Source organism: Clarias gariepinus, chromosome 8 (genome assembly GCF_024256425.1).
Source record: "Clarias gariepinus isolate MV-2021 ecotype Netherlands chromosome 8, CGAR_prim_01v2, whole genome shotgun sequence".
Classification (NCBI taxonomy): Eukaryota; Metazoa; Chordata; class Actinopteri; order Siluriformes; family Clariidae; genus Clarias; species Clarias gariepinus.
In genome coordinates, this window is record NC_071107.1 from 29,272,808 (window position 1) to 29,300,756 (window position 27,949).

The 27,949-nt window shown below is 43.8% G+C and overlaps 1 pseudogene; it reads right to left on the bottom strand.

Annotated features, from left to right (window-relative positions):
• Positions 1 to 20,556: 20,556 nt before the first annotated feature.
• Positions 20,557 to 23,658, bottom strand: LOC128529403 (uncharacterized; annotated as a pseudogene).
• Positions 23,659 to 27,949: the final 4,291 nt, after the last annotated feature.

A 27,949-nucleotide genomic window follows, 5' to 3' on the forward strand; every position in this document is an offset into this window, starting at 1 on the left:
TGTGAATATTATGAAAGTAAATTTTATTTGATTTTATTTGATTTTATGTAACTTTACTTCCTTTTAAGGAATAAATGGTAGCCCATAGGAAAGTACTCAGAAATGTGTGTGCGAAGCTGCACGTATAGGCCTGAGATTCTGCTTGCATAAACAGTCTGATATATACATTGAGGCCCCTAGACTGGGGAAGCTTAAAGAACCCCAGATGTTTAGGATGACATCTTTGCATGTAGAATGAATTCTTTTGTCCGGGTTGACTATATAAGTGGGGAGCCGACGGGGCAGTGTTGCGATTCTGCAGTCTCCCCCGGCCGTTATTGCATGATAAATAAAGGTCGTGATCTTCTGAAACCAAAGCCTGGGTCTTCAATCAATTTCCACAACATCTTGGCGCTGCGAGCAGGGTGGTGAAGGGGCAAAGGTGTGGCTGATCACCGTGGGCATCCTTGGCGGGCAGCACAAACAGGTGGCCACCTAAAAAAGGTAAGCAACTTTTGCTTATATACTTAGTTTGTGTTGTTTGCTGGGATAACCCGTGGTGATAAGGACACCTGATAAAGACCTCTCCAAATTAAGTAGTCTCTACATGGGCTTTGGTTCCAGAAAGAAATGCATGCATCAGCTTACTAACTGTTGTACTGATAGTAAATTGATAAAATAAGCATTGCATTTGTCTGTTTTGTTGTCAAGAGGGCATTGATTGATGGCAACAATAACAGGTGGTATGAGAGAGCGCATTTGAGTGTCTATTTAAGTTGCTAAGAGGGCAATGTAAAAAGGTAGATAGTCTTGATATTAATTTGTACTCATTGTCAAGTGGGCCTTGATGGATGACAAGGAGTGGAAAGCAAGTTAATACGGAGTTGCGCTTAATTAGTAATATTGCTTGTGTGAGGATACGCAGCAATTAATAAAAAATACCCTTTCGTATGAGGAACACCTTGTGGTGTCGTAAGCATTTGGTAGCCACCTTAAAATTTGTATTGTATGAGGTTTTGTGGCTTTTATTTTATATATTTTTTCCTATGAGGAATGTACTGTTGTACATCATAAGCATTGTGTAGCCACCCAAAAAAGTTATTGTATGAGTTTTTGTGGCTTTTATTTGATAACTTCCTATGTGGAGCACTATTTTGTGCCATTAAGTTGAATGCAATTGCAATTGTTTGGGCCTAATTGATGTTGTGTCTGTCTGTTACTGTCTGTTACTGTCTGAGTGTGTGAGAGCTCTATGTTCGCCTAAGTATGTGTCTGTGTGTGTGTGAGTGTGTGTGTGTGAGAGAGAGAGAGAGAGATGGAATCTGGATAAGTGATACCATAAGCTCTGTGTCCAGTGAACAGGGCTGGACCTCCCGAGGGAATTGTGTGTACAACCCTCAGAGGGGGGGCAGCTTGTTGCCGGACCAGAGATGTGTGTGTGTATGAGCCCTAATTAGCAAAGGGGACAAGTATGCAAAGAATAAGCCCTATTTTCTAGAAAAAGAGGGACAAAGTATGAATGCATAAGCCTATAAATAAATAAATAAATAAATAGTGTGGAGTGGTGAATGTGTCTAAACCCCATATTAGTACTGTGGCATTAATCAGTTATTGATGAAAGTGTTCACTGTGTAAAAGAATATTCTGCTTTTTGGCAAGCTAATAGGCAAATAGTGCAATATTGTATATTAAAAAGTGGTTATAACTGTTAAGCCTTGTTAAGGAAGGTGGATATCTCTGTGATTATACAATGTTGTAAGTTGTTGTAAGCAAATTTAATCATTAAGTAAGGGCTAAGGCACAAGATAACGTAAGAACATCTAAGTTGTGGTAACAGGCTATAAAGCATAATGGCAGCCTCTCCAGTGGAGATATTAGTGCTGAAGCATCCTTTGTGTGCAGATCTCATAACTAAGATCTCCAATAAATGGCAAAAGCAAACTAAAGATATAATTACAAAATGGCCAAAGGAGGGAACCTTAGATGTGGCAGGGTGAGGAGATGGAACCTTAATTATAATTATAAAATGGCAGCAAGAGAGAAAAAGCGTGAAAAGACAGCAGGAAAGAGAGGTCCTAGCTCTGTTTAAGGAAGAATGAGTAGAGTTGGTAAGAATGAAAAGGCAAGTGAGGAAAAAGTTGAGAAAGTCAGACAGTAAGGCACAGAAAAACAGTAATGGAGGGGAAGCGCTACACCTCCCCCATATGTGCAGACAGAAGGTCAATTCCCAATGTTTAAGGGAATGTTAAATGTTGAATGTTGAACTGGAAAGGGTGCAGATAAGTAAGAGAGGTTAGACAGGAGCACTAACACCAGGACAAGTAAGAAGTCAGATAGATACAACATTAAGGACTGGGCATAGGTCTTTGTACAGTGGAGGGATGAAGGTGAAGAGGATTGTTATTTAATATGGGCAGTTGGAAACAGAGAAGGAACACTGGAAGTCTTAGGAACCTAGCTCCATAATTTCCAATTTACCTTAAATTTTAGTTAAAGGTGCACTGGGACAGTTATACTGTACCGTGGGCAGCTCAAGATCTCGGGGGGCTTGTCAACCGCCTCCCTAACATTCACGAGGGTGCAGGGAAATGGATTAAGGTCTTAGAAGAGGAGACGTCAGGCAAGCTGTTGTCGGTGGGGGACATGAAAGCTCTGTTGGCAAAGATTTTAGGTGGAGGGAAATTGGAGGAGATCCTCCAGGCTTCTGACCTGAGCGAGGCCATAGATACATACCATATGGATGGAACTGTGTTTGATGCTTATCGTCCTTCTGTGTGGCAAGCTTTGCGTACTGAATATCCAACTAGAGTGGACCCAAAAGCTTTAAAGGGGGATGAGTTGGAAGAAACAGAGAATCCAACTCTGTACATCCAGAAGCAGCTAAAGAGATGGAAGCAAGAGACTGAAAGTGATCCAGAAGGAGATGCACTGTTGTCTACGCTGTTCAGACAAACCATAGTAAATGCCATGCCTCAACCAGTAAAAAGTAAACTGGAAGATGTGGTCGGCTTAACTTCTAAATCACACAAAGAATTCTGTGATCACGTCACACATGCTGTTGAACAGTATAGAAAAAATGAGCAGAAGTTGAAAGCTCAAGAAAAAGAACTGCAAAGAAAACTGGCTCAGTTACAGCTTGAAGAATTAACAAAGAAGAACAAGAGAAAAGTCCAAGCTACTCTAAGAACAGAGGAAGCAGAGCAAATGTCCATGAGGGCCCCAAGCAATCCATCACCCACAGTCCAGCCAGCGGCAGTTACTGCGATGACAGCACCAGCCGCATTCTCTCCAAACTCAAACCAGACGCCTGCGCCTGTCATTAACGTCTTCACTCAAAAGCCAGGGCCGAGGGAGTGGAGAGCCAATCAACAACAGAGAGGTCACAAGAACCCTCAGTCTAGCTTTCCCCCAGGCGTATGTTGGGGGTGTGGACAAGCTGGACACAACCGATCACACTGCTTTTCCCACCCATGGCCTCAAGCCCAAAGGAGTGCGGTGGGAGGGGGGTGGCAACAGCCTCCTCGAGATCAGGTTCAAGGCCCAGTAAACCCATGGGGGGGTCCAAAACTGGGATATTAGGGGTGCCCAGAGAATCCTACAGGGGAGAATCAGTTACCTATTTTAACAACTAGTGCAGAAAAAGAACCCATGTTACACATCGAGGTAGACGGTAAAAGTACACCCATGTTAGTTGACACAGGAGCAGTTTATACATGCTTAAACTTAAGTCATGCCTCACATCTCCCCATGTCTGGAAAATTTGCCAAGACAGTAGGATTCTCGGGAAAAAAGCAGTTAATTCCTGTTACGTTCCAGAACATTATTGTTTAGTGGTTGTCTTGTCTGTTGCCCTTTTTTTTTTTTTTTTTTCCTAGTGGCTCCATCCAGTGCTTGCTGCTTCTGATTGGCTGCTCTACATCTCAGGGCTGCAACCAATCCAGTCAGTCCACGCTTCTGATTGGCTGCATCACATCCCAGTGCTTCGACCAATCCCCATCCTCCAGCTGTCTTTTTAAGAAGCCATTTCAGAAAGTAGAGGCAGTCTAGATGGGGGGTGTATTGTGATTAGTTAGACTGGGTTTTTTTTTTCTTCTTGGTTTATTTTCAGCAGCACCCATCGCTAGTCTCTCAATTAGTGCCTTCCTTTAAACCACTGGTTTAATTTGTAAATATTTCACTTAGTATCGCCTTTTATGTAAATAAACACCCATTTGCTAATAAAGTGTTGAGTGTCACATCACTTTGGTTCCAACCCGTGCTGGGAATTCAAATAGCCAATGTCTATCAACTGTAAATGTGCGACCCGTATACCCCTAGACTACCAAGGGTCGTAACATTTTTGGGGGCTCGTCCGGGATAGTAAAGGTCCCAATGTTTTTTTGTTGGTGGACATTGGTATTGTTCTTAGCACGCTTGGTAAAGTGATTTCATTTGTAGTGGACGTTGTCTATTGCTTGAGACGAATTAGTTCTGTATGTTGGTTTTGAATCAGGCATGGCATCATTCAATTTGGACTCGTTTATTCAAAACCCATCCCTTGGGGAATTTAATAAGTGTCGCAAAGATGATTTAATTCAAATTGCTGAACATTTTCAGGTTCTAGTGAGCAAGCAAAATCTTAAAAGAGAAATCCGGCAAGTTATTTATGATCGGGTGGTTGAGTTGGGGATTTTTGCTGTGGAGAGTGTAACTCCAGAAGAACTGAATCCTCTCGGTGTGCCTGAAAGGCCGTGCAATCCTGATTGGACAGGGCAGAGTAGTGATGTAGCTGAGGGTGAGACGAAGGTTGAACCCAAGGTTGTGTTACCGCCCTTTGATCCCATATCACCTGCCTCGACTGGTTCAATGGAAGATGGCAGACTTAAGTTACATCTGGCCAAATTACAGTTTGAGGCTCAGGAAAAAGCATGTGCCCACCAAGCTGAGTTGGAGCTGCGATTTAAGATTCGACAACTAGAGATAGAGGCTGATAAGCAGGTCAAGCTGCGACAGCTAGACATCGAGGCTGCTAAAGCCGCACACCTGGTCTCTCCTGTCCTCGATACAGGTACATCCACAACTGCTTCGGTGAATGCACCAGCTGCCCTGCCCCACTCGTACCATACTGACATAAGTAAGTATATTTCACTTGTTCCAAATTTTCGTGAAGATGAAGTTGACTCATACTTTCAAGTATTTGAACGTATTGCGTTGACCCTCCACTGGCCACCTGAAATATGGACCCTGCTATTGCAGTGTAAGCTGTGTGGGAAAGCCCAGGAGATTTGTTCCGCACTTTCAGTTGAGGAAAGCTTAGATTATGATATTGTCAAGTCTGCAATATTAAGGGGTTATGAACTAGTGCCAGAAGCATATAGACAACGTTTTAGGAACCATAAGAAGGGTATGCAACAGACCTATGTAGAATTTGCTCGAGAAAAGAGCTTGTTGTTTGACAAATGGTGTACTGCCACTAAGACAGTAGGTTTTGGTGAGTTACGGGAACTTATTCTACTAGAAGAATTCAAGAATTGCTTGCCTGAGCGTATTGTAGTACATCTTAATGAACAAAAAGTAAATTCTGTGTCTCAAGCTGCTATACATGCTGATGAGTTCATGCTTACGCATAAACCTGTGTTCTCTGTAGTTCGCTCTGGAACATTTACAGCGTCTCGTCCTAAAACTGTGGTGCCTGTGAATGTGTCTGCTCATTCATCTCCTCCCCGTACACCTGCTAAGACAGAGCGGGGAAGGGAGGTGAGAGAATGTTACTACTGTCATAAAGTTGGTCACTTGATTGCGGACTGTCGTGCTCTTAAAAGTAAACATGCACGACCCACAAGTGTTGGTCTAATTCAATCAACAGTCTCAAACATACCATTATTTTCAGAAAAGCAGGTAGTCGACGCAAGTTATCGTCCGTTTATTTTTAATGGGTTAGTCTCTACAACCGGCAACCCCGTAGATCAGCAACCAATCCAGATACTCCGTGATACGGGCGCGGCCCACTCAGTATTGATCGCTGATGTGCTTGTTTTGAATGAACAGACTTCGTGTGGTACAAGTATTCTTATGCAAGGGATTGAAATGGGCATTGTTAAAGCCCCTGTACATAAAATTCACCTAAAGTGTAAGCTTGTAAATGGTGTGGTGTCAGTAGCTGTGCTTCCAGACTTGCCAGTTAAAGGTGTGTCCCTTATTCTCGGGAATGATATTGCTGGGGGTAAAGTAATGCCATCATTAGAGGTTTTTGACAAGAAACCCGTGCCCACTGTAGATGATGAGTTGTCCACCACTTATCCTGACACTTTTCCTGCATGTGTTGTGACCCGTTCTCAGGCTAAGCAGCTGGATAATGAGGAGTTTACTCTTGAGAACACATTTATGCATACTGACGAACCCTTGTTATTTAGAACTAAGAGTGTGGAAAAACCTTTGTGTTCTTGAAACAGAAAAAGACAATTTTCAGAAGCTTGATCTAAACATGACCCGTGAGCAGGTAACTGATGCACAGGGAAAGGATGAGACGTTAAAAAGGTGTTTTGATGCTGTACTTTCAAAGGAACAGTTAAAGCGGCAACCCACAGGTTATTTCGTTGATGATTTGTTGTTGATGCGTAAGTGGAGTTCTACACGTGAACAGGGAGCTGACTGGAATACCGTGTTCCAGGTGGTCATTCCTTCTGTATACCGACCTCATGTATTGTCACTTGCGCATGACCATGTACTGTCCGGTCACCTAGGAATTACCAAGACTTATCACAGGATTCTGAGACATTTCTTTTGGCCTGGTTTGAAACGAGATGTTGCCAGATACTGCCGGACCTGTCAGACGTGCCAGTGCAGTGGTAAACCAAATCAGGTAATCCCAAATGCTCCTCTTAGTCCAATACCTATTGTACATGAACCATTTGAACGTGTAATTATTGACTGTGTTGGCCCATTGCCAAGGTCAAAAGCCGGTAATCAGTTCCTTTTAACTATTATGTGTGCTACTACTCGGTTTCCTGAAGCTGTTCCGCTTCGTAAGATTACTGCATCTACCATCATTAAAGCCCTTATGAGGTATTTTGCAATATTCGGTCTTCCGAAGGTCATCCAAAGTGATCAGGGAACGAATTTTATGTCGAGGGTGTTCAGTCAGGTGTTAAAGATTCTTGCAATTCAACACAGTGTTTCTAGTGCCTACCATCCCGAAAGCCAGGGAGCACTTGAGCGATTCCACCAGACGAAGTCTATGTTACGCAAATATTGTTTAGAAACTGGCAGGGATTGGGATGAAGGGGTTCCTCTTATGCTGTTTTCGATACGAGAGGCAGTACAGGAGTCCCTTGGTTTTAGTCCAGCCGAGCTCGTGTTCGGACATACTGTACGTGGCCCGCTAAAGGTGTTAAAAGAGAACATTTTGGCTTCTGAGTCAGAGAGCAGAACGAATGTGCTGCAGTACGTCAGCAGGTTTCGGGAGCGGTTGCGTAAGGCTTGCTCCATGGCGCGTCAAATGTTGACCTCTGCTCAAAAGACTATGAAACAGAGATATGACAAGAAAGCAATAGTTCGTGAGTTTAAAACCGGAGACCAGGTATTAGTTTTGTTACCTATTGTTGGGTCTGCTTTGTCTGCGAGATTTGCTGGTCCATATACAATTGAGAGAAAATTGAGCGACACAGATTATGTTGTTCGTACACCTGAAAGACGTCGAAAAATGAGGATTTGCCATATTAACATGTTAAAAGCCTACCACCCACGCCAGTCTCACCCTGAACCTGAGGAAACGACAGTGAAACCTGCCGTTGCACCCATTGCGCTTGCGACTCAAGGGTTGGAGACTGATGAGGATGGTTTAATCTTGCGTAATGCTCCGCAACAGTGTGCTTTATTGCCCAATTCAGAGAAATTACTAGAGTTGCCTACATTACTGAGTCATCTGTCTACTTCCCAAAAAGAAGATATTGAGCGATTGGTTAGAATGTTTTCAAATATTTTTGGCGATACCCCGAGTCAAACTACAGTAATACAACATGATATTGATGTGAATAATGCTGCTCCAATTAAACAGCATCCCTATCGTGCAAATTCTGTGAAAAGGGAGCTGATGAGAAAAGAGGTGAAATATCTCTGCGAAAATGGTCTTGCGGTACAAAGCTGCAGCCCATGGAGCTCGCCTTGCTTACTTGTTCCCAAATCCGATGGTTCTTTTCGTTTTTGCACTGATTATCGTAAGGTCAATGCTGTGACAGTGCCTGATAGTTACCCGTTACCGCGAATGGAGGATTGTATTGACAATTTAGGTTCCGCTCGGTTTGTAACTAAATTGGACTTGTTAAAAGGTTATTGGCAAGTGCCTTTGACACCTCGTGCCTCTGACATATCTGCATTCGTTACCCCAGATCACTTTATGCAATACCAAGTTATGGCTTTTGGGCTCCGCAATGCGCCTGCAACGTTTCAACGTTTGGTCGCTACTGTACTGGCGGGTGTGCCAGTGTGTAATGCATATCTGGATGACTTGGTGATCTACTCAATTAATTGGCCGGAGCATATGTCTCAGTTGAATTCTGTGTTTGAACGGTTATCAAAAGCCAATTTAACATTAAACCTTGCGAAATGTGATTTTGCTAAGGCAACCATTACATATCTTGGAAAACAGGTTGGGCAGGGGCAAGACCGTCCAGTTGCTGCTAAAGTTTCAGCCATCTCAAATTTTCCTGTTCCTATTACCCGGTGTCAATTAAGGCGATTCTTAGGGATGGCCGGATATTATCGTGGGTTTTGTAAAAACTTCTCAAGTGTTGTAAGTCCTCTTACAAGTTTGTTGAGCCCCTCGCAACAGTTTAAGTGGTCTTTGGAATGCCAACAGGCATTTGACAGTGTGAAAGCACTGCTGTGCAGCGCTCCAGTACTTGCAACACCAAATTTTAATCACCCGTTTAAGTTGGAGGTTGATGCTAGTGCTGTGGGGGCTGGGGCAGTCCTATTGCAGGAGGATGCAGATGGAATTGACCACCCGATTTGTTATTTTTCCCGCAAATTTAATAAACACCAACTGAATTACTCCACTATCGAAAAAGAGGCTCTTGCACTACTTATGGCACTCCAACATTTTGAAGTGTATGTGGGTTCTAGTTCGCTCCCTGTTGTTGTCTATACTGACCATAACCCACTTGTTTTTCTGTTAAGAATGTATAATCAGAACCAGAGGCTGATGCGCTGGTCTCTGATTGTGCAAAATTATAATCTAGACATCCAACACAAGAAAGGGACAGACAACATTGTAGCTGACACCTTGTCTCGATCCGACATGTAAGTTTTTTTTTTTTTTTTTTTTTCTCTCCCCCCCTCTTACTTGTATGAAAATTGTGTTCGTTATTGTTTCATGTTATCTTGATTTTGTTTTGTTTAACAAACATATTTTAAAATGTTTGTTCTTAAGGGAGGGGGTGTTACGTTCCAGAACATTATTGTTTAGTGGTTGTCTTGTCTGTTGCCCTTTTTTTTTTTTTTTTTTTTTCCCTAGTGGCTCCATCCAGTGCTTGCTGCTACTGATTGGCTGCTCTACATCTCAGGGCTGCAACCAATCCAGTCAGTCCACGCTTCTGATTGGCTGCATCACATCCCAGTGCTTCGACCAATCCCCATCCTCCAGCTGTCTTTTTAAGAAGCCATTTCAGAAAGTAGAGGCAGTCTTGAGACTCACTTTGTGCTAGCTATGCTGTTTGTTTCCCCAGCCAATAGGCTGGAAATGTTTGTGGTTGAGAGACTGGTTTAGGGAAGTAAGCCACGTGGTATACATTTCAACATGTAGGTAACCAGCTGTCTAGAGATACACTAGGTAAGAGGGTGTGTGCCAACCCATGTATCCCTTTTGATTTAGATAGTGTAGCTAGTTAGGATGTTATTGCTTACCTGATTATTTATTTTTATTATTATTCTTTTGATTTTTAGAGGAGACTAGATGGGGGGTGTATTGTGATTAGTTAGACTGGGTTTTTTTTTTTCTTCTTGGTTTATTTTCAGCAGCACCCATCGCTAGTCTCTCAATTAGTGCCTTCCTTTAAACCACTGGTTTAATTTGTAAATATTTCACTTAGTATCGCCTTTTATGTAAATAAACACCCATTTGCTAATAAAGTGTTGAGTGTCACATCACTCAACGTGATGTTCCAACCCGTGCTGGGAATTCAAATAGCCAATGTCTATCAACTGTAAATGTGCGACCCGTATACCCCTAGACTACCAAGGGTCGTAACAATTCCTATGACCGCTCCAGTCCGTCTACAAACTAACAACAAAAGTGTGACCCTACCTGTATTAGTTTCAAGTCAGACACCGGTAAATTTATTAGGAAGAGATGCTTTATGTAAATTAGGACTGCAAATATTGTGTTCCCCAGAAGGTGTGTATGTTGACATGAAAGGTATTAAAAATCAAATGGTAATGCTTGAGCCACAAGCAAATGTGTATTGGGTGGGACAGCTGGAAAAGACGTTAGTCAAATAATCCATAAATGGGGAAAGTTTATTGAAGCACAAATTCCTGAAGCACAACTGCCTTGTTCGGCTTTCCACTGCACAATGATTTATTCAATTCAATTCAATTCAATTTTATTTGTATAGCGCTTTTAGCAATTTTCATTGCCGCAAAGCAGCTTTACATAGTCAAAAGAATTATTTAAGTTTGTATGAAATGTGAATTTGTATAAATCAAAATGGTCAGTTTGTCCCTGGTGAGCAAGCCGAGGGCGACAGTGGCAAGGAAAAACTCCCTGAGATGGTAATAGGAAGAAACCTTGAGAGGAACCAGACTCAACAGGGAACCCATCCTCATTTGGGTGAAACAGAAAGCAGTAAATGATCTGCATTTATACAGTGTGTAGGGTGGGAGGCAGTTCAGCTATAATAGCTGATGTTAATTGATGTTAATATGGAGTCCAGGTAGTTATTGAAGACCCAGGTAGACTTGTAAGAAGTTCCAGTCATGAACTATCGAACTGTCAAGTCCCCAGAGAAACAGTTGCCAACACCAGTCAAGGCCAGAACCATTTTCTAGGTAGAGAGAATCATTCCCAGACACCAGACGCATCCCAGAGAGACACACGGGGCATCCATGTGACGAGATCTTCAGCCAGAAGCAGGGCACCAGGATGGGTCAGACTGGTCCGGAGGGCAGAGGGAGTCTGGATCACTGGCAGCTCAGGAACGACATGTGTAGCTCGACAGAGAGAGAGAGAAAGAGTAAAAGGGGGGGACAGGAGGAGAGAGGAAAAGTAAAGAGGGGGGGAAAGAGAAGAAGAGGAGAGATGGCAGTTAGGTAGGGTCACAGTCACACAATGTATAATGTGAATGTATATTAACTGTAGAGTGCAAGCAGAGACTCCGGCAGGACTAACTATGACAGCATAACTAAAAGGGAGAGCCAGAAGGAAACACAAACATGAGGGCTTCCTGACATGTAAAGCAAACAATCACCTCACCGTCAGCAAACCTGAGTGATTAATGAGAGTGAGGAAGACAGCATCCAAACATACCAGTTCACCATAATACTCTATGTCCATGAGTCCCCCAGATCTGCTCCTTTACCTATGGCAAATCTATTTATAAAAATGCTTGGCTAAATAAATAGGTTTTTAGCCTGGACTTAAACACTGAGACTGTGTCTAAGTCCCGAACACTATTTGGAAGACTATTCCATAACTTTGGGGCTTTGTAAGAAAAAGCTCTGCCCCCAGCTGTATTTTTCATAATACGCGGTACTGACAAGCAGCCTGCATCCTTTGATCGAAGTAGGCGTGGCGGATCGTAAGACACTAGCAGTTCGCTCAGGTACTGCGGCGCGAGACCATTTAATGCTTTATATGTCAAGAGTAGTATTTTAAAATCAATGCGAAATTTCACAGGGAGCCAATAGAGTGAGGATAAGATAGGGGTGATGTGCTCATATCTTCTGGTTCTGGTAAGGACTCTCGCTGCTGCATTCTGGACTAGCTGAAGCTTATTTATGCATCTAGCTGAACAACCAGACAGTAAGGCATTACAATAGTCCAACCTAGAGGTGATAAAAGCATGAACTAGTTTTTCTGCGTCGTTTAGCGACAATAAATTTCTTATTCTGGCAATATTTCTGAGGTGAAAGAATGCTATCCTGGTAATATTATCTACATGTGCTTCAAATGAAAGGCTGGAATCAATAATCACACCAAGGTCTTTCACTGTTGCATTTGATGGAACAGAAAGGCCATCTAAAGTTACGGTGTGATCTAAAATTTTACTCCTAGCTGTATGCGGTCCTATGACTAGAACTTCTGTCTTATCCGGATTTAGCAGAAGGAAGTTAATTAGCATCCAATTTCTTATGTCCTGCACACATTGCTCAATTTTAGTAAGCTGTTTTTTCTCATCAGGTTTTGCTGAGACATATAACTGTGTATCGTCAGCATAACAATGAAAACTAATACCATGCTTACGGATTATGTTGCCCAGAGGAAGCATGTAAAGGGAAAAAAGCAGTGGACCTAAAACTGAACCATGCGGAACGCCAAACTCCACTAGAGAACATGCAGAATAATCACCATTTAAGTCTACATACTGATAACGATGGGTCAGATAGGATCTGAGCCAGGAGAGGGCTGTACCCTTAATTCCCACTACATTTTCTAATCTGTGAAGAAGAATAGCGTGATCAACAGTGTCAAAAGCTGCACTTAGGTCAAGTAATACAAGCATAGTTACACAACCCTGATCAGAGGCCAATAGAATGTCATTTACTACTTTAACGAGCGCTGTCTCTATACTGTGATGAGGCCTAAATCCTGACTGATACTGTTCATGTATGCCATTTCTATGTATATATGAGCATAGCTGCTCCGCTACTATCTTTTCCAGGATCTTAGAGATAAAGGGGAGGTTTGATATTGGTCTGTAACTGGACAGCTGACAGGGGTCGAGGTCAGGTTTCTTAATTATTGGTTTGATAACTGCTAATTTAAAAGATTTTGGAACATATCCAATGCTGAGTGAAGAATTAATTATTCTCAACAGGGGTTCTATTATTGCTGGTACTATCTGTTTAAGAAAATGTGTCGGTACAGGATCTAATATACAGGTTGATGAATTTAAAGAAGAGATGAGTGAAATTAGTTCATTCTCTTCAAGGGGAGTAAAGTATTCTAGGTTCTGGTCTGACATGGCTAGATTAACATCTGCATCAATTACATTGTTTGGTTTCAAAACCTCAATTTTATGCCTAATATTTACAATTTTATTATTAAAAAAGTTCATGAAGTCCTCACTATTGCATGATGTTGTTGTGGAGATTTCTGCAGTGGTCTTATTTCTGGTTAATTTGGCTACAGCATTAAATAAGAATCTAGGATTATTTTTGTTATTTTCTATAAGAGTGGAGAGATATGTTGATCTAGCTACACTAAGAGCTTTTCTATAGTTCATGATGCTCTCCTTCCATGCTATTTGAAATACTAGTAATTTAGTTTGACGCCATTTACGTTCTAATTTCCGAGCAGTCTGTTTTAAAGTGCGCGTGTGATCGTTATACCAGGGAGCAAGTTTTTTATCTCTAATAATTTTTCTTTTGACTGGAGCTACATTATCTAGGGTATAGCGAAATGTCGACTCTATTGTAAATATTCAGTCGCCTGATCGAGTTCTGTGGGGTCAGACGGTGATCTAATCGAAGTTGGGAACTCTGGGAGATTACTGATAAAACTCTGTTTGGTAGTTGATGTGAATGTACGTTTTATACGGTAGCGCGGCGCTGTGTGTACATTATTATTGTGACACACTTGAATTGAGACAAGATAGTGATCTAAGATAACTTCAGATAGTGGTATTGTGAATAAATTTCTTATACTTAATCCAAATAATATTATTAAATCTAAAGTGTGACCTGCTTTATGAGTGGGTCCTACTACACACTGATTTACTCCTACCGAGTCCAGTATAGACATAAATGCAGTTCTCAGAGAGTCTTCTGGGTTTTCAAAATGAATATTAAAATCTCCAGCAATTAGCACTTTGTCTACAGAAACGACTAGGTTTGAGAGGAAATCTGCAAATTCACTAAGAAATTCCGAGTACGGCCCTGGAGGTCTGTAAATGACAATTAGCGGGATCGACTGAGCTGACTTAATATAGTTAAATACACTTATGTTACTATAAAGAATTTCAAATGAATTAAATTTGTGTCCGTGTTTTTGTACAATAGTCAAATTATCATTGTGAATAACTGCGACGCCTCCTCCTCTACCAGTTAACCGAGGCTGGTGTATGTAGCTGTATCCAGGAGGACTAGCTTCATTTAGAGCTACATACTCGTCCTGTTTAATCCAGGTTTCTGTTAAACAGAGTATATCAAACTCCTGATCTGTGATAATTTCATTAACTATAACTGCTTTAGATGCGAGAGATCTAATATTTAACAGTCCTAGCTTCAGATCAGAGGTGCCGGCTGCGTATTCAGTCTGATCCAAGTTTGTGGTCTTTATGCTAATTAAATTACTAAAACAGACTTTCTGAGTCTTTCTAAATTTGATTTTAGCTCGGGGAACAGACACAGTCTCAATAGAGTGAACCCTGAGTGACGACTCTATGCAGCTAGCAGACGGTTGGGTTAGCCTGTCTGTCTGCTCCCTGGCCTGGGCTCTGGATTGTCACCGATTAACTAGGCCTTTTCTAAGACTATGAGCTATACTACAAGAAATGAGAGCAGCACCTTCCCGAGTGGGATGGACACCGTCCCGCCCTAACAGGCCAGCTTTGCCCTCAAAGGTCTTCCAATTATCAATAAAGCCCACGTTGTTTTCGGAGCACCACCTGGACATCCAGCGGTTCAGCGACCATAACCTGCTGTAAGTTATGTCACCACGTCTCATTGGGATGGGACCAGAGCATACTACTCCATACTATGACCCAGCTAAAGACACTGACTTAGAACAGACATGGCAGAAAGAGACAAGAGACAACAAGGTTGATTTAATCACACAGTACATCATCATAGGCCAGCGAGGAGCAGCTATCAATGTAGATGAGTGTGATTTTGTAAAAAGGTGGTTTAATGTAACTAATTCTGTTCCTCATGCGACGTTGTATGTAGGAAAAAACTACAGCTCAAAGGACTTAGGACCAATGATGAAAAAAGCTAAAGAGGTCCAGTGGGAATCAACCATAAACCCATTGATTTTTCATTCTGCAGATAAAAACTATATGAAAATCTTGTGTGGTAATAACTTGATTGGTACTTTTCAGGAAGTGGTAATTAGCAGCAACTCACAACCCCAAATGACATCAGCCTCTGAAGTAATTGATACTGCCGAGGAAGAATTGTATAGGGACATGGAGAGTCAGGTCCCACCTGAATTATGGTCTCGGCATGATACAGATGTAGGTCTAATTAAGTCAGCCAGCTCAATTCAAGTACAACTTAAACCAGATGTAAAACTGCTCAGAATAAGACAATATCCTTTGCGATCTGAGGCAGAAGCTGGCATAAAAAATACATTATTGAAAGCCTAGTTAAGGCATCTGTACTAGAAGAGACAACCAGTTTTGTAATTCTCCTATTTTCCCGGTGATCGAGCCAGGTACAAATAAATGGCGTCTTGTGCGTGATTTGGATGTTTAATAGTATAACAGGTAAATTATTCAGCAGATGTTCCAAATCCACATACACTGCTAACTAATGTCCCTCCCAAAGCCATATACTTCACTGTAATTGATCTTTGTTCAGCCTTCTTCAGTGTTTCAGTGGCAGAAGAGAGTAGATATTTGTTTGCATTTACATGTACTGGTAAACAATATATGTACCAAAAATGCCATGGAGGTTTAACCACTCACTGCATATATTCAATCAGATTTGGAAGCTGATTTAGGAGGTTTAAGGATAGAAAATAGCCTTTGTCAGCATATGGATGAGTGTTTAATATGTTTATTATCATTAGAAGTATGCCATGGGGATTCCATTAAGGTACTCAGTAAGCTATGTAGCTCAGGGAGGCCATAGAGTGTCCAACGCTAAACTACAGTACTGCGAGCCTTAAGTTGAATGGGTAAGGTGACTAGTTTCACATAAGACGATAGCCGTTGTGCCTACCTAATTAGAAGGCATAAGTAAAGCACCAGTGTCACAACCAGATAAACAGTGATGACCTTTCTAGGGGTAACAGGTTTCATGCTGACTGGAGTGAGGAGTATCTGATATCAAGATGATATCAAGCTGTTCTATCTGTATGTGGCTAACCGAGCTGATGGATCTGCCCCAGCTATATCGATGTAGTGTTGAACTTGCAGTGATAGGAAAAACCAGCCCTAGCTTACTACAGCACTAAGCTAGATAATATAGCTTAAGGATAGCCACCATGCTATCAACAGGTTCTTGCAACTGTACCTTATGCATATGGAAAATCATCTACATTGACTCGGTTACTTAAAGGTTGTAGAGTTGATAAAACAAGGGAAATTTGTTCTAACTCAAGCTCGCATTCTAGGTCATTCTTCACTGCTCACATATCCTGACATTACTATAAAGCGATGTGACACAGCTAACCCAGCTAAATTAATCCCTTAAGCCTATGAAGGAGTGTCTCATGATTGTGTGGAGAGTTCATTGGCATTTACTAGGTTACGGCCTGATCGAGTCTAAACCGATATTGGTTGCAGAAATCACTTACTTTGCTGATGGATCTAGTTTTAGAGACCATGTAGGAAATCACACTGGGTTTTCAATAATAATGAAGAATGGAGGAAACTTTAAACCGTCTTATCTTAGAATTGTTCGTAACCGTGTTCCACTCAATTAGCTGAGCTGAAAAGTGCCCACAGCCACCTGCCAATTATGAAAAGGGCTAATGGCAAATATTTTTACAGATTCACCCTATTTGCATGGTGCATGTCATCTGTTTGAAGCAGTATGGAAGCAAAGAGGGTTTAAAAGGAGTGAAGGAACTTCCATTTAACATGCTGAACAAACAAGTAACCTAATATCTGCTATGATGCTACCAAGACGGTTGGCTGTCATTAAATGCCAGGCCCATAAAAAGGGAAATGACTATGTCACTAAGGGTAACACTATAGCAGACTTAGAAGCAAAGCGAGCAACAAAGTTTTAGTTGGCAGTGCAGGTGCCAATAGTCCTTATAGAACCGCAGCCTCAGTTGGAGGATATTATTCGGGTTCAACATCCAGCAGGTCCATACGAGCACTCGATGTGGCTCCAGAGGGGAGCGCAGAAGAACGCACAGGGTATTTGGCGTTCACATTAAGGTCTGATTATAGCACCCACAGCACTGTTGAACATTTTTGGTTTTAAATGCTCATAGATTTGACTATTGTGCAAGAGGAGAGGTGGTGAGAAAAATCAGGCAACCTGGGTATTGGTCTTCATATTTGCATGCTATGCTGGATGAGTTCCTAGCTTCATTTGAAATATGTGCTAAGCATAATGTCATGAAGGAAGCAGCGACACCTATTGGTCATATACCGGTACCAGAGTGACCATTCAAGCACTTTGTGGTGAACTATGTGGACATGATAAAGTAGGGTTCGAGGCGAAAGGTACATGCTCGTAATAACTGACAGATTTAGTAGATGGGTAGAATCAATACCATCTGCAGACGAAGGGGCAGGAACAGTTATCAAATCACAAGGGAAGTGATACCTAGATTTGAAATTCCGTTAGAGATCAGTTCAGATAATGGATCAGTATTCATTCAAAAAATATAAGGCAGGTATTACAACGGTTGGGAACATAGCAAAGATTTGGGTATGTTCACAGTCCCAGGAGAAGGTAGAAAGTATAAATGGCAATCTCAAAGCCATGATTAATAATATTTGTAGTAGTACAAAGCTTAACTGGGTTGAGGCTTTACTTTTTGCACCAATGAATTAACAAGCATGCAAACTAACAGAAATACACACTTAACACTGCATAAAATGCTTTCGGGTCGACCCATGCCTGTGCCATTCTGTAAAAGCCATATAAAGGCCCACCGCTAAAACAACTGCAAAAATCTTATATGAAGAAACTAACTGCCATATATGAAGCAATTTATGTGCAGGAAAAGAGCAAGGAGGCGATGAAGGAAAAGACGCTCCATGTCCCACCACTCCAGGAGACCAGGTCTATTTGCGAGTGTTCAGGAGGATATGGCACAAGCCCAGGAGGAAGGAGTCCTACAAAGTTGTGGCATCCACTCCAACAGTGATTCAAGTGAAAGGCAAAACCACTGGTATCACTTGAGCCATTACACAAGAATCCCCAAAACATGAAGACCGAAAACGATGGAAAAAAGAGAGAAGGACCTAACATCAAATAGTAACAAAAGTGCAAAGAAAGTAAATCTTTATTGGGAAATAACCAACTATTGGCACAAGTTGGATACCAAATTGCCCAGCGTCAAAAACTACGCTGCTCCAAATTAAGTATAAAAAACTGCTCAAGAGCAGCACCCCACTCCTGATACAGACGAGACTGACTGACTGACTGAGACCATTTTTCCCCTGACACAATTGACAGTACAAACAACTGTACAGATTATGTGTGACAACGATTCATGTCCTCTATATTGTATAAATGCATTTCTGTTTAACTAACATTATATTGCTTTCACAGATAAAACAGCAGCAGCGACAACTAATTTTAATTTCCTCCACAGGAAAAGTGCACGAGAAGGAAGCAAGCCTTAAACAAATTATGACAATGTGTAATGCCACTAAACAATGTTCTCTTTTATTCCAGATGCAGAAATTTAATTGAAGCAGCTAATGGGTGATGTTATTGTGTCTAATGAATTTTATGAATGTGAGTTATATTTAACCTAAGGTTTTCTTAAATTAACAGCATTTCCTAGCAACAACAGACAATGATAAATTTCTGAACACAGTCATCAAGGACATCCCTAACTCACCCATATATAACTCTAATAAGAGACTTTACTGGTTCATATATTGATGTGTATCGTCCATGGTATGAGCCCATAATGACGTGCTGGCAACCTCTCTTGTGGGCTCCAACTGACTCTCTACGATGCGCAAAGCATCTGGGTTGAAGACTATTATATTACGACAAGGCTGTTTAAAATTCTATCTATTCTTAAAAGTTGTATTGTGTTATGTATGTTACATTGTAGGTTATATGATTTATTCAATTGATGTAATCCTAGGAAATCACTGTATTACTCATATATGCATGTCATGTTATTGTGTTATGGAAAGTACTGTATAAGGTAAAGGAGGTCGAGTCTTTTACTCTGTCCTAGTCAAATGAGGGTGGAGAAGTTTGGCTCGATCTTCTCTAGAGTACAAATACATGGGTTGGTCATTGATAAAAGTCCAGTGATTTAAATTAATCACTAGCTAGTGTAAGAAGGGCTAGCACATGGATTTGCACTCTAGATAACCAGTAATATGGGACTTATAAGCCCCAGAGGGGGGGATATGGAAGTAAATTTTATTTGATTTTATTTGATTTTATGTAACTTTACTTCATTTTAAGGAATAAATGGTAGCCCATAAGAAAGTACTCAGAAATGTGTGTGCGAAGCTGCACGTATAGGCCTGAGATTCTGCTTGCATAAACAGTCTGATATATACATTGAGGCCCCTAGACTGGGGAAGCTTAAAGAACCCCAGATGTTTAGGATGACATCTTTGCATGTAGAATGAATTCTTTTGTCCTGGTTGACTATATAAGTGGGGAGCCGACGGGACAGTGTTGCGATTCTGCAGTCTCCCCCGGCCGTTATTGCATGATAAATAAAGGTCGTGATCTTCTGAAACCAAAGCCTGGGTCTTCAATCAATTTCCACAACAATATCAAACTAACTTTACTGCGGACACAAACAGGTGTTATGCGCTAAAATCCCCCCCCCCCCCCCCCTGCCATGGATTGCCCCCCTACATAATCTCTATCAATTATTATATTAGGACATACATTTAAAGGTTTATTATTATCCAATATATTATTACTATTATAATTAACCCTAGGCACGTGACAGCTGTCGAGACGATTAATACAAATCCCCCAAAATGATTATTTTATGGCACATTTATTTTGCAGGGGTTTGTCAATGTACAAATAACAAATTATTTATCACAAATTACACTAAATAAATATTGTTTGTGGTGAAAAATTACAGGAAACGATTTTTATTATAAAATAAGCAATATAAAAATATACATGTGGTATATGAAAAAATATATAGGCTAATTTATATATTTTTGCTCCTATACAATTTTTTTTATATTGCTTACTTTATAATTAAATTCATTTGTTATAATTTGTCATTTGTAAACCATAAACCTATGAATTTATGTTCTAATATATTATTTAAAAGAGATTATGTGTGTGTGTGTGTGTGTGGGGGGGGGGGCAATCTGTGGCAGGGTGGGGCATTTTAGACCATAACACAGTAGCGTACTGTATGTAGTGAGCATAATAACATCAATAGATACATTTGTTACATGGACCAGGTGAAAGATACATCTTGCTGATGCGCTTGGACACATCATCAGTCATGTAACCTGGGGTCACTGGGTGTTTCGGGTCTTTCAACATCAGACACCCTCGCCCAGGCGACCCAACCAGAGTTGATCAGACTCCGGTCTGTGTCCCAGCAGCATTCATCCACGGGTCAGCCCTCTTAATCCAAAGCCATCTTGTGGCTCTTTCTGCGGCTTCAGTTGCAGACCTAATGGCTTTCCTCTTTGCCTCACTAGTGAGGCCTAGCATGGTGAGCACTTTGCAGAGGGACCGCCCTGCAAATCCTCGGCATCCCACCTCCAGGGGTTCACAGTAGGTCTTCCAGCCTTGGCTTCTGCACTCCTCCACTAGCTCCTGGTACTTGGCACGCTTCCTCTCATTTGCCTCCTCCATGCGTTCTTCCCAGGGAACTGTGAGTTTCAGAATAATTAACTGCTTGGTGGAATCAGAAACAATGATCATATCTGGTCGGAGCCGTGTAGATGTTATCCTTGATGGGATCTTCAGCTGTTTGCCCAGATCCACTTCCAGCTGCCAGTCCGTGGCAGTGGTGAGGAGACCTATCCTGCCTCCTGCTGGGATGGTGGACTTCTCTCCAGCTCTGTGTAACCTGATGGTCTTAGGCTTGCTGTGGCCCTTGGTGGTGTTAATGGCCTTGGCTATGCTCTCAGCAACCGCCTTTAGCACCTGGTCGTGGCGCCAGCGATAACGACCCTCTCCAAGGGCTTTTGGGCAGCTGCTGAGGAGGTGTTCCAGGGACCCCCGTCCTGGACACTGAGTGCAGGATGGTGTCTCTGCTTTGCCCCAGACATGGAGGTTGGATGGAGTTGGTAGGACGTCTTAAACAGCTTGGACTAGGAAAATGATGTTGAGGGAGTCTGCTCTCCAAATGTTGGGCCAGGTGATCTTCCGCTGAAGAACATTCTCCCATTTAGTCCATGCTCCTTGTTGCCCCATTCCCGCCACCCTGCTGGCTCGTTTTTCCTCCACACCTGCCCTCACTTCCTCCTGAATGAGGCGCTGCCGCTGTTTACCTTGGGCTTTGTCCAACCTGGTTAATGGAAAATAGCCAATTCCTGCACGCCCTGAGGCTATGGACCCGACAAGTACCTTCTGCCTCAGTCGCGACTCGGCCACTTCCAGAGCCTCATCAGCCCTCCATTTCCGACCTGTCTTCACCTGAATGCCAGCCGATGCCACTTTTCCATTCCTGGATTCCCTGTAATGCAGGGCTTCCCGAGTCCTGGTTACCATGAACTCTTCAGTGAGTCCACTGAACGGAAGCTGCAGGATGTTACTACTGCTGTACAGGGCAGCGCTGCTCAGGCTTTGGGGTAGGCCAAGCCATCTTTGCAAGTAACTGCTGATCTTTCTCTCCATGGCCTCTACAGTCGTCATGGGTACTGCGTACACTAGCAGTGGCCACAGGATGCGGGGCAGGATGGAATGTTGATAAATCCAAGCCTTGAATCTCCCTGGCAGGCCAGATCTGTCAACACATCTCAACCAGCCCCCCAGCTCTTTGCTGGTTCTCTGAATGGATGCAGTGTACTTGAGGCTGCTATCAAAGAGCTTCCCTAGGCTCTTGACTGGCTGTTTCGTAATAGACGGGATAGTGGTTCCAGCCAGCGAGAAGCTGTACCTATCTGTCACCTTCCCCTTCTTGAGCACCAGAGATCTTGATTTTGCTGGCTTAAAGCTCATCCTTGCCCATGTGATGAGCTTCTCCAGCCCTTGCAGAATCCATCTGCAGCCCGGGACAGATGTGGTGGTGACAGTTAGGTCATCCATGAACGCTCTTATAGGGGGCTGGCGTACTCCAGATTTTGTCAGGGGTCCCCTACACTCCACCTCTGCTGACTTGACGATCATGTTCATGGCGAGTGCAAAAAGGATGACTGAGATTGTACAGCCTGTTATTATGCCCTTCTCAAGTCGATGCCAGTCCGATGTGCCTGACCCAGCAGTGACTCTTAGACTAGAATTGCTGTAATAGTCCAGGATAAGGTCTTTGACTTTAGTGGGAACATGATGTCGCAAGAGGGCGACCTTAACCAGCTTGTGAGGTATGGAGCCATACGCATTGGCTAGGTCCAGCCACAGTACGGTCAAGTCTCCTTTCCCTTCACGAGCCTCTCTGATGAGTTGTGTAACCACTCCTGTATGTTCCAGGCATCCAGGTACTCCAGGAATCCCACCCTTCTGGACAGAGGTGTCTATATAACTGTTCTTCAGAAGGAACTCAGTTAGACGTCGTGACAAGATGCTGAAGAAAATCTTGCCTTCGACGCTTAGCAGCAAGATTATCCTAAACTGACTGATGTCCTTTGAGTCTTCTTCCTTCGGGATCCACACACCCTCTGCACATCTCCATTGGCCTGCCACTTGTCCCCTGCGCCAGATTACCCTCAACAGCTTCCACAGATGTCGTAGTAATTGTGGACAACGTTTGTACACAGTATATGGAACACCGCTGGGGCCTGGGGCTGACGCTGTTCTGGCGCTCTTCACCACCTCCTGTATTTCAGCCCACCTGTGCTCCCTCATCACAAACTCCACAGCAGGCGCCTGTGGGCTGGTGAGGGTCCTCTGCGGTTCCAGGTCTTGGTCCTTCTCTGGGTCGCTGAGGGTGTTGTGCAAAAAGGTGTCTGCCTCTGCCACTGAGCACATAAGGTTGCCACTCCGTTTATCCCCAAGCAGCCTCTTGGTAAAGGTGAATGAGTTGGAGATGAACGCCGCACGCTTCCTTGCTCTCTCCTTTCTTCACCTTCGGTGTCCTTCTGCCCGCCGCAGAGTCATGAGCTTCTTCCTCAGGATGCTACGAAGCTCAACGAGTTGTTGTTTCTCCTCTTCACCTGCTACTTTGTACTGCTTCTTAAGGCCCCGCAGTTCTTGGCGTAATTTGTGGATCTGAGTAGCCCGGCGATTCAATATATATTTTTTGGGGTTCTTGCTCTCACTGAGGCCAAACCTCTCTACTGCGTAGCTGACTATGATGGATGTCATGGTCTCGAGGCGCCTGTCCACTTCTCCCTTAGCGGTGGCTTCCAGGATCTGGCTCACATCTGTGTCAAACTGTGCCCATGCTGCCTGGCTGTTGGCTGAAGGCCACTTGATCTGCTTCTGATGGAATGACCTGCAGGGGTACAGAGGCTTTACTGCTCGGAGGGGCTGGGCACTGTGGGGTGCTTCCTGGCCTGGCCCCTCCTGCATCTCACCAGGACTAGGTCCTGTGCGTTGCAGTGTGCTCCTCTGGTCCCCACACTTCATTCTGGCCAGATGTATCTTAAGGCCACGCGAGTTCTTACACACTTTTCCGCAGATGCATTGTGCATTCGTAGTCAAATTTCCATTGCCGTATGTCGATGCCGTGTGGTCAGTCCGAATGGGGCTCTCATTCTCCCCCCCTCTCGGGCTCCCCTGGGGGTATATCTCAAAAGGCTTTTCCGTGGCACGCTTGGGTTTCTTCCTCACGGAAGACGCAGGTTGGGGTGCTAACCCTCCCTGCCCCTGTTGCCGTCTTTCCGAGCTGTCAACTGTCTCTCCAGTTGTCACTAGACTATCCCTGGTTGCCACCCTGTCTGTTCCTGAGCGTCACTGGCTAAACCAGATTGACAGGTGAAAGATACATCTTGCTGATGCGCTTGGACACATCATCAGTGATGTAACCTGGGGTAACTGGGTGTTTCGGGTCTTTCAACATCAGACACCCTCGCCCAGGCGACCCAACCAGAGTTGATCAGACTCCGGTCTGTGTCCCAGCAGCATTCATCCACGGGTCAGCCCTCTTAATCCAAAGCCATCTTGTGGCTCTTTCTGCGGCTTCAGTTGCAGACCTAATGGCTTTCCTCTTTGCCTCACTAGTGAGGCCTAGCATGGTGAGCACTTTGCAGAGGGACCGCCCTGCAAATCCTCGGCATCCCACCTCCAGGGGTTCACAGGGGCCTGGGGCTGACGCTGTTCTGGCGCTCTTCACCACCTCCTGTATTTCAGCCCACCTGTGCTCCCTCATCACAAACTCCACAGCAGGCGCCTGTGGGCTGGTGAGGGTCCTCTGCGGTTCCAGGTCTTGGTCCTTCTCTGGGTCGCTGAGGGTGTTGTGCAAAAAGGTGTCTGCCTCTGCCACTGAGCACATAAGGTTGCCACTCCGTTTATCCCCAAGCAGCCTCTTGGTAAAGGTGAATGGGTTGGAGATGAACGCCGCACGCTTCCTTGCTCTCTCCTTTCTTCACCTTCGGTGTCCTTCTGCCCGCCGCAGAGTCATGAGCTTCTTCCTCAGGATGCTACGAAGCTCAACGAGTTGTTGTTTCTCCTCTTCACCTGCTACTTTGTACTGCTTCTTAAGGCCCCGCAGTTCTTGGCGTAATTTGTGGATCTGAGTAGCCCGGCGATTCAATATATATTTTTTGGGGTTCTTGCTCTCACTGAGGCCAAACCTCTCTACTGCGTAGCTGACTATGATGGATGTCATGGTCTCGAGGCGCCTGTCCACTTCTCCCTTAGCGGTGGCTTCCAGGATCTGGCTCACATCTGTGTCAAACTGTGCCCATGCTGCCTGGCTGTTGGCTGAAGGCCACTTGATCTGCTTCTGATGGAATGACCTGCAGGGGTACAGAGGCTTTACTGCTCGGAGGGGCTGGGCACTGTGGGGTGCTTCCTGGCCTGGCCCCTCCTGCATCTCACCAGGACTAGGTCCTGTGCGTTGCAGTGTGCTCCTCTGGTCCCCACACTTCATTCTGGCCAGATGTATCTTAAGGCCACGCGAGTTCTTACACACTTTTCCGCAGATGCATTGTGCATTCGTAGTCAAATTTCCATTGCCGTATGTCGATGCCGTGTGGTCAGTCCGAATGGGGCTCTCATTCTCCCCCCCTCTCGGGCTCCCCTGGGGGTATATCTCAAAAGGCTTTTCCGTGGCACGCTTGGGTTTCTTCCTCACGGAAGACGCAGGTTGGGGTGCTAACCCTCCCTGCCCCTGTTGCCGTCTTTCCGAGCTGTCAACTGTCTCTCCAGTTGTCACTAGACTATCCCTGGTTGCCACCCTGTCTGTTCCTGAGCGTCACTGGCTAAACCAGATTGACAGGTGAAAGATACATCTTGCTGATGCGCTTGGACACATCATCAGTGATGTAACCTGGGGTAACTGGGTGTTTCGGGTCTTTCAACATCAGACACCCTCGCCCAGGCGACCCAACCAGAGTTGATCAGACTCCGGTCTGTGTCCCAGCAGCATTCATCCACGGGTCAGCCCTCTTAATCCAAAGCCATCTTGTGGCTCTTTCTGCGGCTTCAGTTGCAGACCTAATGGCTTTCCTCTTTGCCTCACTAGTGAGGCCTAGCATGGTGAGCACTTTGCAGAGGGACCGCCCTGCAAATCCTCGGCATCCCACCTCCAGGGGTTCACAGTAGGTCTTCCAGCCTTGGCTCCTGCACTCCTCCACTAGCTCCTGGTACTTGGCACGCTTCCTCTCATTTGCCTCCTCCATGCGTTCTTCCCAGGGAACTGTGAGTTTCAGAATGATTAACTGCTTGGTGGAATCAGAAACAATGATCCTATCTGGTCGGAGCCGTGTAGATGTTATCCTTGATGGGATCTTCAGCTGTTTGCCCAGATCCACTTCCAGCTGCCAGTCCGTGGCAGTGGTGAGGACCACAAAAAAGCAGGTGATTCAGCACTATCAGCCTGATCAACCAAAAATCCAGCCGAAAGGAAAACATGATGAAGCCTACTGTATGTTGCGTTTGGAATTATGGTGGTGATGATGAGGGCAGAGGAGAGACCCGTGTGTGTTTTGTGTCTTCAACTGCTGGCAGCAGACAGCATGACACAAAGTAGGAAGACACTTATCGACAACACACCACAATCACGTTAATAAGCCACTCGACTTCTTTGAAAGAAAGCTCTAGATAAGTGACGAAGTAAGCCTGTTATAACAAATGCACGTGTATTATATCTGTTTTGAACTTGGTGTTATTTGATCTTACTGGTATAGAAATTGATTTTTCAATAAATAGTAAACTTGGCCGTTTTGGTTATCATTTTGTTGACAAGTGGGGCTTGAAAATTCGCCCACCCCCTTAAGTGGGGGATGACAGAAAATGTTTGAGAACCACTGATCTATGGTCATGTGCTCCTGGAGTGAAACTCTCAGCACAGTTCTTGTTGCAGCATGTCCAGATGTCGAAGATTGCAGCAAATTGTCTGTTTTCACCCTTTTGAGGTGGTATCCGTGGCCTGCTGGACCAATGAAATCTCTCCTTCGTCAGAGTCTGCTTCATTCATTTCCTGAAGCCAGACCAAAGTCTTTTGCGCGGAGAGGTTCTTCCTGCGTGGCAGTGATACGGAGGCCATTTTGATGTGCATTCTCAGAAATGCTAAGAAATGATTCTCCCGCCTGGTTCGGTCTGCTTTTATGCACAGCACTGTGCTGTAGTCCTGCAATGCCACTCCCGTACATACACGGTCACAATGGACAGCATCACACCCTTTGGCCATCTTTACAGCATTCATATGTTGTGAAAAGCCGGCCAAATTGCATTACGATATCTGCCATACTGCCATCAATGCCATGGCAATGGAACACTGTCAAAAGTGCCAATTGCCCTCTGATTGCATTTTGCTGCATGAATGGACAACAGAGTTCCTTGGTTAGAAGCGCAATCAGAACTCTCTGGTTGTGGGGGATGTGGGGTGGGCAAATGAACTAAATCACTTGTTTAACAGGTTTGATTCATCTGCCCCTGCCTTTCCACCCGTTCCACCTCAGACACTTCCTCTACTTCACAGTCCTCTACACTTCACACTGCTTCCACACTCTCTGCTCACTGCTCCCCAACTCCCAACCAGGAGAGATTCAGAAGGTCTTTTTTTTCTACAACAAAGTCCCTGCAGCTGACCCCACACACATAGACTAACAAACACACACATCCAATACACCATGGTAGTTTCTAAGTGCAATATTTCTCATATGCAATATTAGTTTTTTTCAATCCCTGTCACTACATCGTGTGTCTGTCCATAAAGATATATCCACAAGGTTGTACATATATTTATACATATACATACATAATATACATTTGGCAGACGTGCTTATCCAGAGCGACTTACATTTTTATCTTATTATACATCTGAGCAGTTGAGGGTTAAGGGCCTTGCTCAAGGGCCCAACAGTGGCACCTTGGTGGTTGTGGGGTTTGAATCTGGGATCTTCCGAACCGTAGTCCAATGCCTTAACCACTGTGCTACCCCTGGCCTCATACAATATACATACACTCTATTAATACATACTGTACATACATATATTTATCTGTTTACATACACACCAATATTTTACAATACACGTGTCCATATTTATGTCTCCAGATTGTTGTATATTGCACTTTTTATACTGTATGCTTGGTACAGTTTTTATTTTAGCTGTTTTTGTCTTGCACTGTCCACTTTTCTGCAATGACAATGCAGATTTTCCACTTGTGGGACTAATGAAGACAGATTTGCTGCGAT